This window comes from Lolium perenne, chromosome 6, assembly GCF_019359855.2.
Source record: "Lolium perenne isolate Kyuss_39 chromosome 6, Kyuss_2.0, whole genome shotgun sequence".
In the NCBI taxonomy this organism is placed as follows: Eukaryota; Viridiplantae; Streptophyta; class Magnoliopsida; order Poales; family Poaceae; genus Lolium; species Lolium perenne.
In genome coordinates this window covers 93,954,563-93,970,528 of record NC_067249.2, presented here as the reverse complement: position 1 = coordinate 93,970,528, position 15,966 = coordinate 93,954,563, and the positions used below count along the sequence as shown (strand labels likewise).

The 15,966-nt window shown below is 43.1% G+C and overlaps 1 long non-coding RNA gene across 1 annotated transcript; it reads right to left on the bottom strand.

Annotated features, from left to right (window-relative positions):
* Positions 1 to 219: 219 nt before the first annotated feature.
* LOC127344941 (uncharacterized) lies at positions 220 to 1,576 on the bottom strand. The gene is made up of 2 exons (XR_007878312.2): positions 629 to 1,576; positions 220 to 480 (listed from the first exon to the last, which is right to left on the bottom strand). It is a non-coding gene; the product is annotated as an uncharacterized lncRNA (long non-coding RNA).
* Positions 1,577 to 15,966: the final 14,390 nt, after the last annotated feature.

Sequence of the window (15,966 nt, the reverse complement as noted above, 5' to 3'; positions counted from 1 at the left end):
TTATATCATCTCCCAAGGACAAAGAATAACCTTCGACAGAACACAAAAGAGATCAGTTAATTATCTATCATTTAGCTTCTTTTGGATCTGATCTAGAAAAAAAAAGAATTTGCCGTTCTTCTCATCGAGAGAAACTGTAGAAAAAAATCAGTGTCAGATAGTAAGTTGCAAAGCAAGAAGGAAACGGATTCAGAGTTGAGCACATCACTGTGCAGAGCATTTCATCCAACAGGAAAATTCATTGATCAACAACATTTTACAATTTACAGATACAAGTCCGATCGGCACAAACACCTGACGTGAGAGCGTCACTCACTGGACATGTGAAAGAGAACTGTAAGCTGCTTCTTCGGATTAGCACATAATATATTTTTGCAACAACCACCATATTTGACAAGGCAAGTTTTTACTCAAACCACCAACAATCGATTTCTCCAAGTGTCTAAATCTGTGTGTATCCACAAAAGATCTAACAAGAATCTGTAAAGTAGAATGAAAACCAATAATGAAAACACATATCACATAGAATCTGAAGTCTGAAGCAAAATGGATCGGACAAAAAGTACAGAACAAAATTGAATAATCAAATCGGATTTTGGGCTGAAATCAGAAAGGATGGGGAGATTACCATGCGCCACGGCTGACATCGCTCGTCCCCGGTCCGGCTCGGCAGAAACAGCGGTTACAGCAGGTCTTGGAGGAGCTCGCCGGCCGCATCGCAGAGGAAGGGGATGCAGGCCGGCAGCGCGCAGGGCGCTAGACATCATCATCCCGACGCGATCCTCAGAGCTGTGTCCCCGCCTAGCACGACAAGAGAGATAAAAATTGTAGCATGGGGAAACAGATCAAATCGTCAATAACATTTCTGCTGGAAGAAAACTCAGAATTTATAGAACATACAGAGAGGCGCATGGATCTTGAGCAGTACAACCTGAAATCACATCCCCGTGCGTGATCACAAAAATAGCCAAGATGTGGCTCCAGACCAGGAACATTCTTTTGGATCTCAACAGAATACAAATACAGAAAAAAAAAGATCTGGGAAAAAAAAGCAATCCGTAATGGAGAGAGAGTCAAGAAGTAGTTGCTGATGGTGGCGCCTTGGGAGCCGAGCTCCAGCTCTAGCAGGATGCGGGGCGTTCGATCTAAAAGGTGAGTGCGTGGAGGACCTCGTTGGGGGCGATGGGAGACAGCAACGCAGGTGGTGGAGCTCGTTGTGGCCACCATGCATGGAAGAAGTTGACTAGCAGCGTGTCGATGGACGAGGAAGCAAATGGATGAGCCGTGCTGCTCCTCCTTCCCTTGCAGCCACCCGCGCCCCTGCGCCGCCACCTGTGGGAGGAAGTTGAGCAACAGGGGCGCCGTGAGGACCGGAGCAGGGCCGTCGCGCCATGGAGAGAGAAGGGCAGGCCGTCGGGCCGCCGAGCTGTGGAGGGAGGGACGCGGGAATGAGCAGATGCGCCGTGGATGGAGCTGGGGTGGGTGGCGCGTGGTGTGGGGATGAGTTGAAAATGGGAGAGCAGGGGAGATAGGATAAGGGGAGAGAGAGACGATAGGGATGGAGGGGCTGTCGGCAGGTAGGTGGTGTGCTCGGATGGACAGAAACGCCGTCAGTTTAGATGTAGGGTTAAAAATGCTCTATAAAGAGATTTAATGGTTGGATGGGGGTGCATAGCTACACCCCATGGTAGCCCACTATTTTCCATATATATATATATATATATATATATGAGGTTTAATTAGGGTTTAGGGTTTAGGGTTAGCTAGCTAGGGTTTTAGGGTTAGGGTTAGGGTTAATTAGGGTTTAGGGTCTATATAGGGTTTAGGGTTTAGTGTTTGGGGTTTATATCAGGGTCTAGCTAGGGTTAGGGTTTAGGGTTTAGTGTTTAGGGTTTAGGGTTTAGGGTGTAGTGTTTAGGGTCTAGGGTCTAGGGTTTAGGGTTTAGGGTTTAGTGTTTAGGGTGTTTAGGGTGTACATTTAGGGTATAATTAGGGATTAGGGATTAGTGTTTTAGGGTTTAAGGTTTAGGGATCATCGATCGAGTGCACACACACACATTATTAGAGGCACCCGCGCCTTTGCGCATAAAGTGCATGCGTATATATATAAGTGTGTTTCTTGGCCACCAACGATATATAGATCTAGAGAGAGATTGAAATATATTTAGGATTTATGGTTTAGGGTTTAGTGTTTAGGGTGTATGTTTATTAGGGTATAATTAGGGATTAGGGATTAGGGTTAATTTAGGGTTTAAGGTTTAGGGATCATCGATCGAGTGCACACACACATTATTAGAGGCACCCGCCTTAATTTGCGCATAAAGTGCATGCGTATATATATAAGTGTGTTTCTTGGCCACCAACGATATATAGATCGAGAGATAGAGATTGAAATCCCCAAGAATATGTTCAAATATACGCACACACATGAATTAATTATTAGAGGCACCCGCGCCTTTGCGCATAAAGTGCACGCATATATATAAGTGTGCTTTTCTTGGCCACCAACGATATATAGATCGAGAGAGGGAGATTGAAATATATATATATCCCCAAGAATATGTTCAAATATATATTGAAATATATGCACGAATGATATGCAAGGTATGCCATGCGCGCATGCACACTAACTATATATATATATATATATATATATATATATATATTATGAGACTACTTAATCAAATGTGTTTTCATTCGAGATCGAGAACTTGTCAAAATTCAAGTTAATTAATTTATCAGCGCTAATTAGTTGGTCGCCTGCTTGATGCGCAATTAAGTGTCGTTGGCCTATATATATATGTAGGGTTTAATTAGGGTTTAGGGTTTAGGGTTAGCTAGCTAGGGTTTTAGGGTTAGGGTTAGGGTTAATTAGGGTTTAGGGTCTATATAGGGTTTAGGGTTTGGGGTTTAGTGTTTAGGGTTTAGGGTCTAGCTAGGGTTAGGGATTAGGGTTTAGTGTTTAGGGTTTAGGGTTTAGGGTCAGGGTTTAGGGTTTAATGTTTAGGGTGTTTAGGGTGTACGTTTAGGGTATAATTAGGGATTAGGGATTAGGGTTTTAAGGTTTAGGGATCATCGATCGAGTGCACACACACACACATTATTAGAGGCACCCGCGCCTTTGCGCATAAAGTGCATGCGTATATATAAGTGTGTTTCTTAGCCACCAACGATATATAGATCTAGAGAGAGATTGAAATATATTTAGGGTTTATGGTTTAGGGTTTAGGGTTTATGGTCTAGGGTTAGGGTTTAGGGTTTTGGGTTTAGTGTTTAGGGTTTAGGGTTTAGGGTGCAGTGTTGAGGGTTTAGGGTCTAGGATTTAGGGTTTAGGGTGTTTAGGGTGTACGTTTAGGGTATAATTAGGGATTAGGGATTAGGGTTTTAGGGTTTAAGGTTTAGAGATCATCGATCGAGTGCACACACACATTATTAGAGGCACCTGCGCCTTTGCGCATAAAGTGCATGCGTATATATATATAAGTGTGTTTCTTGGCCACCAACGATATATAGATCGAGAGAGAGAGATTGATATATATACATATCCCCAAGAATATGTTCAAATATATATTGAAATATATGCACGAATGATATGCAAGGTATGCCATGCGCGCATGCACACTAATTATATATATATCATGAGACTACTTAATCAAATGTGTTTTCATTCGAGATCGAGAACTTGTCAAAATTCAAGTTAATTAATTTATCAGCGCTAATTAGTTGGTCGCCTGCTTGATGCGCAATTAAATGTCATTGGCCTATATATATGTAGGGTTTAATTAGGGCTAGGGTTAGGGTTAGTGTTAATTAGGGTATAGGGTCTAGGGTTTAGGGTTTAGGGTTTAGTGTTTAGGGTTTAGGGTTTAGGGTTTAGGGTTTAGGGTTTGGGGTTTTTGGGTTTAGGGTTTAGTGTTTAGGGTTTAGGGTGTTTAGGGATTAGGGTTTTAGGGTTTTATGGTTTAAGGTTTAGGGATCATCGATCGAGTGCGCACACACATTATTAGAGGCGCCCGCCTTAATTTGCGCATAAAGTACGTGCATGCGTATATATATAAGTGTGTTTCTTGGCCACCAACGATATATAGATCAAGAGATAGAGATTGAAATCCCCAAGAATATGTTCAAATATTTGCACACACATGAATTATTAGACGCACCCGCGCCTTTGCGCATAAAATGCATGCGTATATATATATATATAAGTGTGCTTCTTGGCCACCAACGATATATAGATCGAGAGAGAGAGATTGATATATATACATATCCCCAAGAATATGTTCAAATATATATTGAAATATATGCACGAATGATATGCAAGGTATGCCATGCGCGCATGCACACTAATTATATATATATTATGAGACTACTTAATCAAATGTGTTTTCATTCGAGATCGAGAACTTGTCAAAATTCAAGTTAATTAATTTATCAGCGCTAATTAGTTGGTCGCCTGCTTGATGCGCAATTAAGTGTCGTTGGCCTATATATGTAGGGTTTAATTAGGGCTAGGTTTAGGGTTAGTGTTAATTAGGGTATAGCTAGGGTCTAGGGTTTAGGGTTTATTGTTTAGGGTTTAGGGTTTAGTGTTTAGCTTTTAGGGTTTAGGGTTTAGTGTTTAGGGTTTTTGCGTTTATGGTTTAGTGTTTAGGGTGATTAGGGATTAGAGTTTTAGGGTTTTATGGTTTAAGGTTTAGGGATCATCGATCGAGTGCGCACACACATTATTAGAGGCACCCACCTTAATTTGCGCATAAAGTGCATGCGTATATATATAAGTGTGTTTCTTAGCCACCAACGATATATAGATCGAGAGATAGAGATTGAAATCCCCAAGAATATGTTCAAATATACGCACACACATGAATTATTAGAGGCACCCGCACCTTTGCGCATAAAGTGCATGCATATGTGTGTTGTTCTGGCCACCAACGATAGATCGAGAGAGAGAGAGAGAGATCCCCAAGAATTAGAGGACCCCCTTGCACAAGTGTTGGCCATCTATATATAATATGAATCCCAATAATGTTCATACATGATAGGGCATATGTGTGAAGCAATTTTATTTCGAGAACTTGTAAAGATTCAAATTTATCAGTGCTAATGGAAACTAGTGCACATTAGAGGGACCCCCTTGCACACGTGTTGGCCATCTATGTATAGTTTGAATCCCAATAATGTTCATACATGATAGGCTATATGTGAATCAATTTTTTCTTCCAAGAACTTGTCAAGATTCAAATTTATCGGTGCTAATGGAAACTAGTGCGCAGTAGACGAGCCCCTTGCGCAAGTGCTGACCATTACATATAGTTTAAATCTCAAGAATGTTCATACATGATAGTCCATATGTGCAAAGGAATTTTTTTCCCCGTGAACTTGTCAAAATTCAAGTTTATCGGTGCAAATGGAAACTAGTCCAAAAAATTACATAGAGGTCCAAAAGAACTAGACAACAACTAATAGGACCTGCAACTTTACAAAAAGGACCCCAAAACATATAGAAGAAAATCAATCGAGTCCTTCTGGACCGCACATCAGATCTCTGATCCGCATCCTTTCCAGCAACTACGTCGCCGGGGACGCACCACTTGGGATGGTGTCGCCGGTAGTCGCCAGGACGAAGGAGAAGAAGGGCCTCAGCAACGGCATATTGGCTCTGAGAAGGGCCGCTGAAAGGCCAAGATGTTCACGGGCAAGACGAATGACGTCGTCGTATGCCCCGAGCTTGTGAACGTTAGCAGCTTGACTTCCCCATTGGCCAGATCTGAAGCACTGACCAAAGCAAGCCTCACCGTTAGCGCCATCACCTTGATGGCACCAGATCGGGGTTTGGCCGGCAAGATCCGCCAGATCTGATCCGCCAGATTCACCATAGTCCAGATCTAAAGCCGATGACGAGATCCCCGACTCCATTGCGCCATTCTGCTCATGGGAAACACTAGATCTAAGCTTACAACAACACTAACTCCCTCGGATCCAAATTAGCTGACTCAACTTTGCTTATCTAAATATGGGTGTATCCACACATGTTTTTACTCTAGATACATACACGTCTAAGGATAGTTGAATCAATTAATTTAGTTCGGAGGGTGTGCGATATACAGAGAGAAGTCGGCCTCGTCTCCGGCCGACGAGGCCGCCGGAGAGAAGGGGGAGAGGAGCCGGGGGAGTGGGAGAGACTCGAGAGAGAAAGAGAAGAGGAAGAAATGAGAGCTCCCTGGGGAAGAACATTATTTTTGTCGTTCTGCTCGTAGCTTGAAACTAAAAATTTTGGCCGCGCGCCAAATCATCCCGCCGCATCCATTCAAAAATCCCGTGACCAGTTTTACCCTTTTAACCCTGGTCCGGAAGCTACAACCCACCGACCATGGAGGGCTCTTTCGGTAACAATGAAATATCTTGTCTAGATCCCGAACCCTCCCCACATGCCCACACCCACCCACCAACCATTCGCCCCATTAGCTCAAAAATACTCTCACACGCCAAAGCTCTGACTCTCTACAGTACTAGATCTGCTTCGCCGCCGGCATACTCCTCCATAGCGTAGCCTTGATCGTGTTGGCTGTCCACCCACCTGATCCGCTCCCCCGCCGCCCTCGCCACCGAAGGATCTGCTTCACCGCCGACCTCGCCACCGACGGATCTGCTTCACCACCGACCTCGCCACCGACGAATCTGCTTCACCGCCGACCTCGCCACCGACGGATCTGCTTCACCACCGACCTCATCCACAGAGTAGCAATCAATGCCTTTCCTGTCGACGCAACGGATCCTCTCCAACGGAACCGGGTCTACTTCACCGCGCCCCCCCCCCCTCCACAGAAGCCGATCTATTCCACCGACTACCTCGGCGCAGCGGCTGTATCAACTTCACCGAATCCCTTGCCAGCCAACCAGATCTGCTTCACTAACGCGTACTTCTACTGAAACAGGGTCGACTCATCGTCTCCCGCGTTCGCCGTCACTGGAATGCAAGTTGCCGCCCCCGTCCACCCCGCCACAGCTTGGTTAGTATGCTGGCCCGTTAGATCGCGGTGTTTCTTTAGCCATGTTTTGTGTAGTTATTTGCAGATCTCATATGCCATTAACGTTCTTGATGTGTTACTTCGCATGAAGTTCGTTTAAATATTGTACAGTACAAAAGCATTATCCGGTCGCTACCATCCTGTTCATTCTACTGACACCTGTGTGCATCCACATATTTATAGCCTTATACCCATTCATTTGCTGCCAACTGTTTTTGTACTGCATGCTATTCCTATTATAGTCATGCTATGGGCATTTCCAATCTGGTTGTTCTTATACCACGTCATTAGCTCACCGCTAGCCGCTAGCTGTTTTCCCGTGCCTGCTATTCTCACACTGCTTTTATAATCATGCTATGTGCATTTCCAATCTGCTTGCTCTTATACCTTGTCTTTAGCTTATAGCTATTTTTTTCCATGAATGCTCCTGTCGCACAGCTTGTATAGTTATTGTTGCGTGCATGTCTTGTCTTTGTATTATCGTTCACTAACTTGTCAATGTTATTTTTCCTAGGGATTGATCATGCGAACCACTTATTAGAAGATCCAACATTAACAGCGGGGACGCTAGGGAAGGTTGGAATCTGAGTTCTTGGTTGGTAACTCTGGCAGTTTACTTCCGTTATTATCTATAACCTATATGCATTGTTCCTTATGCAAGAGATTAACACTTGGAACCCTGCCATAGCAATGCCATCCATGCTTTACTATGTTTCTGCCTATTTGATATGCTTGTCTTGGAGCAACTGCGAAGGTGATTTGAACCTGACATTTGGTCATTCTTAATGCCAGTTTACTTTATGTGGAAAACCTTGGTATTACCCTACTCTAAATCTGAATGTCTTAAATTCGTATCTCATGCAAAGCAACATCTAGTTGGTTTTAATCTGATATCTGGTAAATATTGGCTTATTCATTTGGCAGCTCTAGTTTTTTGTTATTTGAAACCAGCTGACTTGGTCTTAAAATTGATATCTAAACACAGATTAAGGACAATGGAGCAGGTGGATTAGCATTTCACTTGATGGATGAACCTAAAATGACAGGCATGTCAACCACGACTAGTGCACGCAAGAGAAGGACCTGCAGCGAGCCAGTATGTGCTTAGTACATGCATCTTATCTTATCTTGTGCTTATTTCTGCTACATGTTGTTATCTGATCTCTACATTGCGTAATACATTTTTGAATAGTTAATTGTTGTAACTATGTTTGCAATATTACCAGAATGCAGTTTTAGTGAAGCAGTCATCATTAGAAGATACTCGCCAAAGCGACCCTGTGCAAGATTATGATGTAAGTCTGCTTAGTACAAGTTCCATACATTGTCTTATTTATGCAACTTGTTATTATCTTATATCTACATTGCATAATAAATGTTTGAATAGTTCACTGTTGTAACTATGTTTGCAATATTACTAGAATGCAGTTGTAATGAAGAAGTCCTTAGTAGAAGATAGAGCGCAAAAAAGGTTCCGGGGTGAGCCTATGCAACGATATAATGTAAGTCTGTGCTTAGTACTTGTGACTATCTCATATCGACAATGCTTAATACATGTTTGCATAGTTCATCGTTTAACTCTTTTTGCATTATTATTAGAATGCAGTTGTAATGAAGCAATCTTCATCAGAAGAGAGGCCCACAAAAAGTTCTGATCTTTCTTCTGATGCATCCTCTCATAGCCGTCAACCTAGACCATTCTTTTCATCAAACAGTAAATATCTCAAGGCTGTACTTTATAAAAGACATGGTATTGCTGCTTTAAGATCTGTAGCTGATATGTTGACCAAGAGTACACAAGATTCAATCAAGCCGATTGCCAAATGTCAACGTGTTATTGATGATGCTAATAGAAGTGTTCAATGATTCTATGTAATTTTTTTATTTGGGCACATTAATTGCCTTGTAATTTTCCTGTAATTTTATTTGTGTATGTAATTGTGTGTATCATTGATATCAGATTGTATGCTCATGAAATTTAATGCAATTTGACTAGTCAAACAACCAGGGCCCTACAACAGATTGGGCCGGCCTATTTACAGTAGTGTGGGACCCACTTTCATTTTGGGCCGGCTCACTTACTTATTGGGCCGCCCCGTTAACACGATAGTGGGCCCACCTGCTTGTTGGGCTGGCCCACTATCTTGTTGGGTCGGCCCACTTGCTATATGGTGGACCCCACATACAAAATGGGCCGGCCCTTTAACAGGCACGTGGGACCCACCTGTGTTTTTGGCCCGGCCCACTTTCTTGTTGGGCCAGCCCACTGGCTATGTGGTGGACCCCACATATTAAATGGACCGGCCCTTTAACAGGAAAGTGGGACCCACCCGTGTTTTTGGCCCGGCCTACTATCTTGCTGGGCCGGCCCACTGGCTATGTGGTGGACCCCACATACTAAATGGGCCGGCCCTTTAACAGGGAAGTGGGACCCACCCCTGTTTTTGGCCCGGCCCACTATCTTGTTGGGCCGGCCCACTTGCTATATGGTGGACCCCACATACTAAATGGGCCGGCCCTTTAACAGGAAAGTGGGACCCACCCATGTTTTTGGCCCGGCCCACTTTTTTGTTGCGCCAGCCCATTTGATCTATTGTGGACCCCACATACTAAATGGGCCGGCCCGGTAGCAGGAAAGTAGGACCCACAGGCTAATTGGGCCGGCCCAATAACTTCTTGGGCCGGCCCACTTGCTTTAAGGTGGACCCCACTTGTAAAATGGGCCGCCCGATAACAGGAAAGTGGGTCCCACATGTCTTGTGGGCCGGCCTTTTTGCCTGTTGACCGGTCAAACGAGTACATTCGGCCCGGCCCACATGCTTAGTGGGCCGGCCCATTAATGTTTTGACCAATCAACCTTAGAGGTTAGGCCCGGCCCACGTAACTAATGGTCCAGCCTAGCTATATAGTTGACCGGTCAAACTAAGTCAGCTGGCCCGGCCCGCAAACTTAATGGGCCGGCCCACTTAAGATTTGGCAGGCCTCGTGTGGGCCTACCATCTACCACGGGGTTTCAGCCGGTTAACGCCGTTAACTGACAGTTAACGGCGTCTGCCACGTGGCAGTTTGCATGACGTCAGCAGTCAACGGGCTCCCGGAAACACTTTGGCAACGGTCCGATTTTCCGTGGCGGAAGGGCGCCCAAGCGCGACGGACCAAAAAAACGTGGTAGGACTTTGCCTGACGCAGTTTCGACAATAGAACCCATATCGTCGGGTTAGGCCCATAGGCGACGAAAAATACCCCTTAGCGGACGATTTTGAGACGTTGCCTATCAGAACTTTTCTTGTAGTGTAATGAGTTTGTTTTGAGTTTGGTGTGGAGGAAGTTTTCAAGGGTCAAGAGAGGAGGATGATACAATATGATCAAGAAGAGTGAAAAGTCTAAGCTTGGGGATGCCCCCGTGGTTCATCCCTGCATATTTCAAGAAGACTCAAGCATCTAAGCTTGGGGATGTCTAAGGCATCCCCTTCTTCATCGATAACTTATCAGGTCACCTCTAGTGAAACTATATTTTTATTCCGTCACATCTTATGTGCTTTACTTGGAGCGTCTGTATGTTTTTATTTTTGTTTTTGTTTGAATAAAATCGGATCCTAGAATTCTTTGTTTGGGAGAGAGACACGCTCCGCTCGTTCATATGAACACTGGTGTTCTTAGCTTTACTTTGAATGTTCATGGCGAAGGTTGAAACTGCTTCGTTCATTGTTATATGGTTGGAAACAGAAAATGCTTCATGTGGTAATTGGTATATTGTTTTGAATAATTTGATACTTGGCAATTGTTTTGCTCAAATAGATCATGTTTAAGTTCTTGCATCATGTACTTTGCACCTATTAATGAAGAACTACCATAGAGCTTGTTGAAATTTGGTTTGTATGATTGGTCTCTCTAAAAGTCTAGATATTTTCTGGTGAAGTGTTTGAACAACAAGGAAGACAGTGTAGAGTCTTATAATGCTTGCAATATGTTCTTATGTAAGTTTTGCTGTACCGGTTCATACTTGTGTTTGCTTCAAACAACCTTGCTAGCCCAAAGCCTTGTACTGAGAGGGAATACTTCTCGTGCATCCAAATCCTTGAGCCAAAACCTATGCCATTTGTGTCCACCATACCTACCTACTACGTGGTATTTTGCTGCCATTCCAAAGTAAATTGCTTGAGTGCTACCTTTAAAATTTTATTCCTTGTCTTTGCAATATATAGCTCATGGGAAAATAGCCTTAAAAAACTATTGTGGTAAAGAATATGTAGTTTATGTATCTTATTTTTTATAAGTTGTTTGTTGAGCGGTAACCATGTTTCTGGGGACGCCATCAACTATTACACCTTTGTTGAATATCATGTGAGTTGCTATGCATGTTCGTCTTATCTGAAGTAAGGGTGATTTATCATGATCATATGGTTTGAGTATGCATATTGTTAGAGAAGAACATTGATGTCTACGCACGCTTCTATTCCCGTAGACAGTGTTGGGCCTCCAAGAGCAGAGGTTTGTAGAACAGTAGCAAGTTTCCCTTAAGTGAATCACCCAAGGTTTATCGAACTCAGGGAGGTAGAGGTCAAAGATATCCCTCTCAAGCAACCATGCAATTAAGATACAAGAAGTCTCTTGTGTCCCCAACACACCTAATACACTTGTCAGATGTATAGGTGCACTAGTTCGGCGAAGAGATAGTGAAATACAAGTAATATGGATGATTGTAAGTAGTAATTGCAATCTGAAATAAAAATGGCAGCAAGCGAACATGTAACAGAACTTGTTGGAAACGGTGTTTCAATGCTTAGAAACAAGGCCTAGGGATCATACTTTCACTAGTGGACACTCTCAACAATGATCACATAACTGAATAAATAAATGCTACTTTTAAACACTCTCTTGTTGGATAACAAAAACCATTCATTGTGTAGGGCTACAAAAGCACACCTCAAGCCGGAGTAAACAAGCTCCACAACTTCCGGAGTTCATATTAAAGTAACCTCTAGAGTGCGTAATAGACCATTGCAATTTAGACCGAGTACTAACATAGCATACACACTGTCAACAATAGCTATGAAAGGGGGAATAGATCGCATCAATACTATCATAGTAATAGTTAACTTCATAATCTACAAGAGATTACAATCATAACCTACGCCAAGTACTACATGATGCACACACTGTCAACATTACATCATGGAGGAGGAATAGACTACTTTAATAACATCACTAGAGTAGCTCATAGATTAATAGTGATACAAAGCTCATGATCACATAAAGATCACGCCATGGGAGAGAGAGATGAACCACATAGCTACCGGTAGAGCCCTCAGCCTCGGGGGAGAACTACTCCCTCCTCATCATGGGAGACAACAACGGCGATGAAGATGGCGGTGGTGTCGATGGAGATGACTCCGGGGGCAATTCCCCGTCCCGGCGGTGTGCCGGAACAGAGACTTCTGTCCCCCGAAACGGAGTTTCGCGATGGCGGCGGCGTCCCTGGAGTCTTTCTGGAGTTTCGTCAATTAGTATCGGGTTTTTAGGTCACGAGGGGTTTTATAGGCGAAGAGGCGGAGTCGGAAGGGCACCAGGGCTCCCTCACCACATGGCGGCGCGGCCAGGGTGGGACCCGCACCCCCCTATGGTGTGGGTCCCCCTTGGCCCCCCTCCGGCTCTCCTTCGGTGTTCTGGAACATTCCGGGGGAAATAAGATCGTGGGCCTTTGTTTCATCCAATTCCGAGAATATTGCCCGAACAGCCTTTCTGGAACCAAAAACAGCAGAAAACAGGAACTGGCACTTCAGCATCTTGTTAATAGGTTAGTTCCGGAAAAATCATAAAATCATTATAAAGTGTGAGCAAAACATGTAGGTATTGTCATAAAACTAGCATGGAACATCAGAAATTATAGATACGTTTGAGACGTATCAAACATTGGGCCGCTAACTAAAGCCATGAATCATGGTGGAAGTTTCAGTTTGGACATCAATCCTCAATCTCTTATGAGAATATTATCTGTTGTTGAATGCTTATGCATTAAAGAGGAGTCCATTATCTGTTTTCTATGTTGTCCCGGTATGGATGTCCTTAGTTGAGATCTATCAAAAACGAGAAATTAAATGCGATCTATCTCCTTGGACCTTTGTACAGGCGGCATAGAGGTACCCCTTTGTGACACTTGGTTGAAACATATGTTATGCAATGATAATCCATGTTAATCCAAGCTAATTAGGACAAGGTGCGAGCACTATTGGTATTCTATGCATGAGGCTTTCAACTTATAGGATGTCTTATGCATAACACATATGAATTATTACTACCGTTGACAAAATTGTTTCTATGTTTTCAAAATAAAAGCTCTAGCACAAAAATAGTAATCCATGCATGCTTCCCTCTGCGAAGGGCCTTTCTTTCACTTTATGTTGAGTCAGTTTACCTACTTCTTTCCATCTTAGAAGCAAACACTTGTGTCAACTGTGTGCATTGATTCTTACATACTTGCTTATTTGCATTCATCATATTACTTTGTGTTGACAATCATCCATGAGATATACATCCATGAGATATACATGTTGAAGTTGAAAGCAACTGCTGAAACTTATATCTTCCTTTGTGTTGCTTCAAAACTTTCTACTAAGAATTTATTGCTTTATGAGTTAACTCCTATGCAAGTCTTATTGATGCTTGTCTTGAAAGTACTATTCATGAAAAGTCTTTGCTATATGATTCAGTTGTTTAGTCATTGTCTTTACCATTGCTTCGAATCACTTCATTCATCTCATATGCTTTACAATAGTATTGATCAAGATTATGATAGCATGTCACTTCAGAAATTATCCTTGTTATCGTTTACCTACTCGAGGGCGAGTAGGAACTAAGCTTGGGGATGCTTGATACGTCTCAAACGTATCTATAATTTCTTATGTTCCATGCTAGTTTTATGGCAATACTCACATGTTTTATATACACTTTACATCATTTATACGGATTTTCCGGCACTAACCTATTAACGAGATGCCGAAGCGCCAGTTCATGTTTTGTGTTGTTTTTGGTTTCAGAAATCCTACACAGGAAATATTCTCGGAATTGGACGAAACGAACGCCCAGGGTCTTATTTTTCCACGGAGCTTCCAGAAGACCGAAGAGGATACAAAGTGGGGCCACGAGGCGCCCTAACCATAGGGCGGCGCGGCCAGCATGGGGCCCGCGCCGGCCTATGGTGTGGGGCCCCCGTGCCTCCTCCGACTCTGCCCTTCCGCCTACTTATACTCTCCGTCCCGAAAACCCTATTACCGAGAGCCACGATACGGAAAAAGTTCCAGAGACACCACCGCCAATCGCATCTCGGGGGATTCAGGAGATCGCCTCCGGCACCCTGCCAGAGAGGGGAATCATCACCCGGAGGACTCTACATCACCATGATCGCCTCTGGACTGATGTGTGAGTAGTTCATCCTTGGACTATGGGTCCATAGCAGTAGCTATATGGTTGTCTTCTCCTAATTGTGCTATCATATTAGATCTTGTGATCTGCCTATCATGATCAAGATCATCTATTTGTAATGCTACATGTTGTGTTTGTTGGGATCCGATGAATATGGAATACTATGTCAAGTTGATTATTGATCTATCATATATGTGTTGTTTATGATCTTGCATGCTCTCCGTTGCTAGTAGAGGCTCTGGCCAAGTTGATACTTGTGACTCCAAGAGGGAGTATTTATGCTCGATAGTGGGTTCATGCCTCCATTAAATCTGGGACAGTGACAGAAAGTTCTAAGGTTGTGGATGTGATGTTGCCACTAGGGATAAAACATCAATGCTTTGTCTAAGGATGTTTGTGTTGATTACATTACGCACCATACTTAATGCAATTGTCTGTTGTTTCCAACTTAATACTGGAAGGGGTGCGGATGCTAACCCGAAGGTGGACTTTTTAGGCATAGATGCATGCTGGATAGCGGTCTATGTACTTTGTCGTAATGCCCTAAGTAAATCTCATATTATTCATCATGATATGTATGTGCATTGTTATGCCCTCTCTATTTGTCAATTGCCCAACTGTAATTTGTTCACCCAACATGCTATTTCTTATTGGAGAGACACCACTAGTGTAACTGTGGACCCCGGTCCATTCTTTTACATCTGAAATACAATCTACTGCAATCATTGTTCTCTGATGTTATTTGCAAACAAACATCATTCTCCACACCATACGTTTAATCATTTGTTTACAGCAAGCCGGTGAGATTGACAACCTCACTGTTAAGTTGGGGCAAAGTATTTTGATTGTGTTGTGCAGTTTCCACGTTGGCACCGGAATCCCTGGTGTTGCGCCGCACTACACTCCTCCGCCAGCAACCTTCACGTGGCCTTCATCTCCTACTGGTTCGATAACCTTGGTTTCTTACTGAGGGAAAACTTGCTGCTGTACGCATCACACCCTCCTCTTGGGGTTCCCAACGGACGTGTGCTTCACGCGTTATCATACATCAAACCTAGAGAGGTGAGAGTTCTACATTATTTATTAGAGAGGCAATAACAAACTTTGAGCTCAATCTTGGATATACATCCTTGTGTTTAAGTCATCATCTTTAAGAAGAACCTTAGGATATTATTCCAGACATTCCTAGAGAGAGAAACCATTTATGTTAAACATAGATATTGATGATCACATCAATCCCTATGGAGCCTAACCTTAAGTTAGTATTAAATTCCTTCCCAAAATGAGAGAGACCATTCATACCAATTCCAGCTTTACTTATTAAGGAATCAAGGACAACCTTTGAACTAAAGTATTAGGAGGTAAACCATTTCATCTTGGAGTGGTGAGATACCCTATTATCACATGGAATAATACCATATCCATGAATTGATAAAGTGAGAAAGATACTAACCCAATTAAGCTAGACAAATGGAACCTTAGCCTAGATACCTAAGTAGATATTAGGAGTACACCA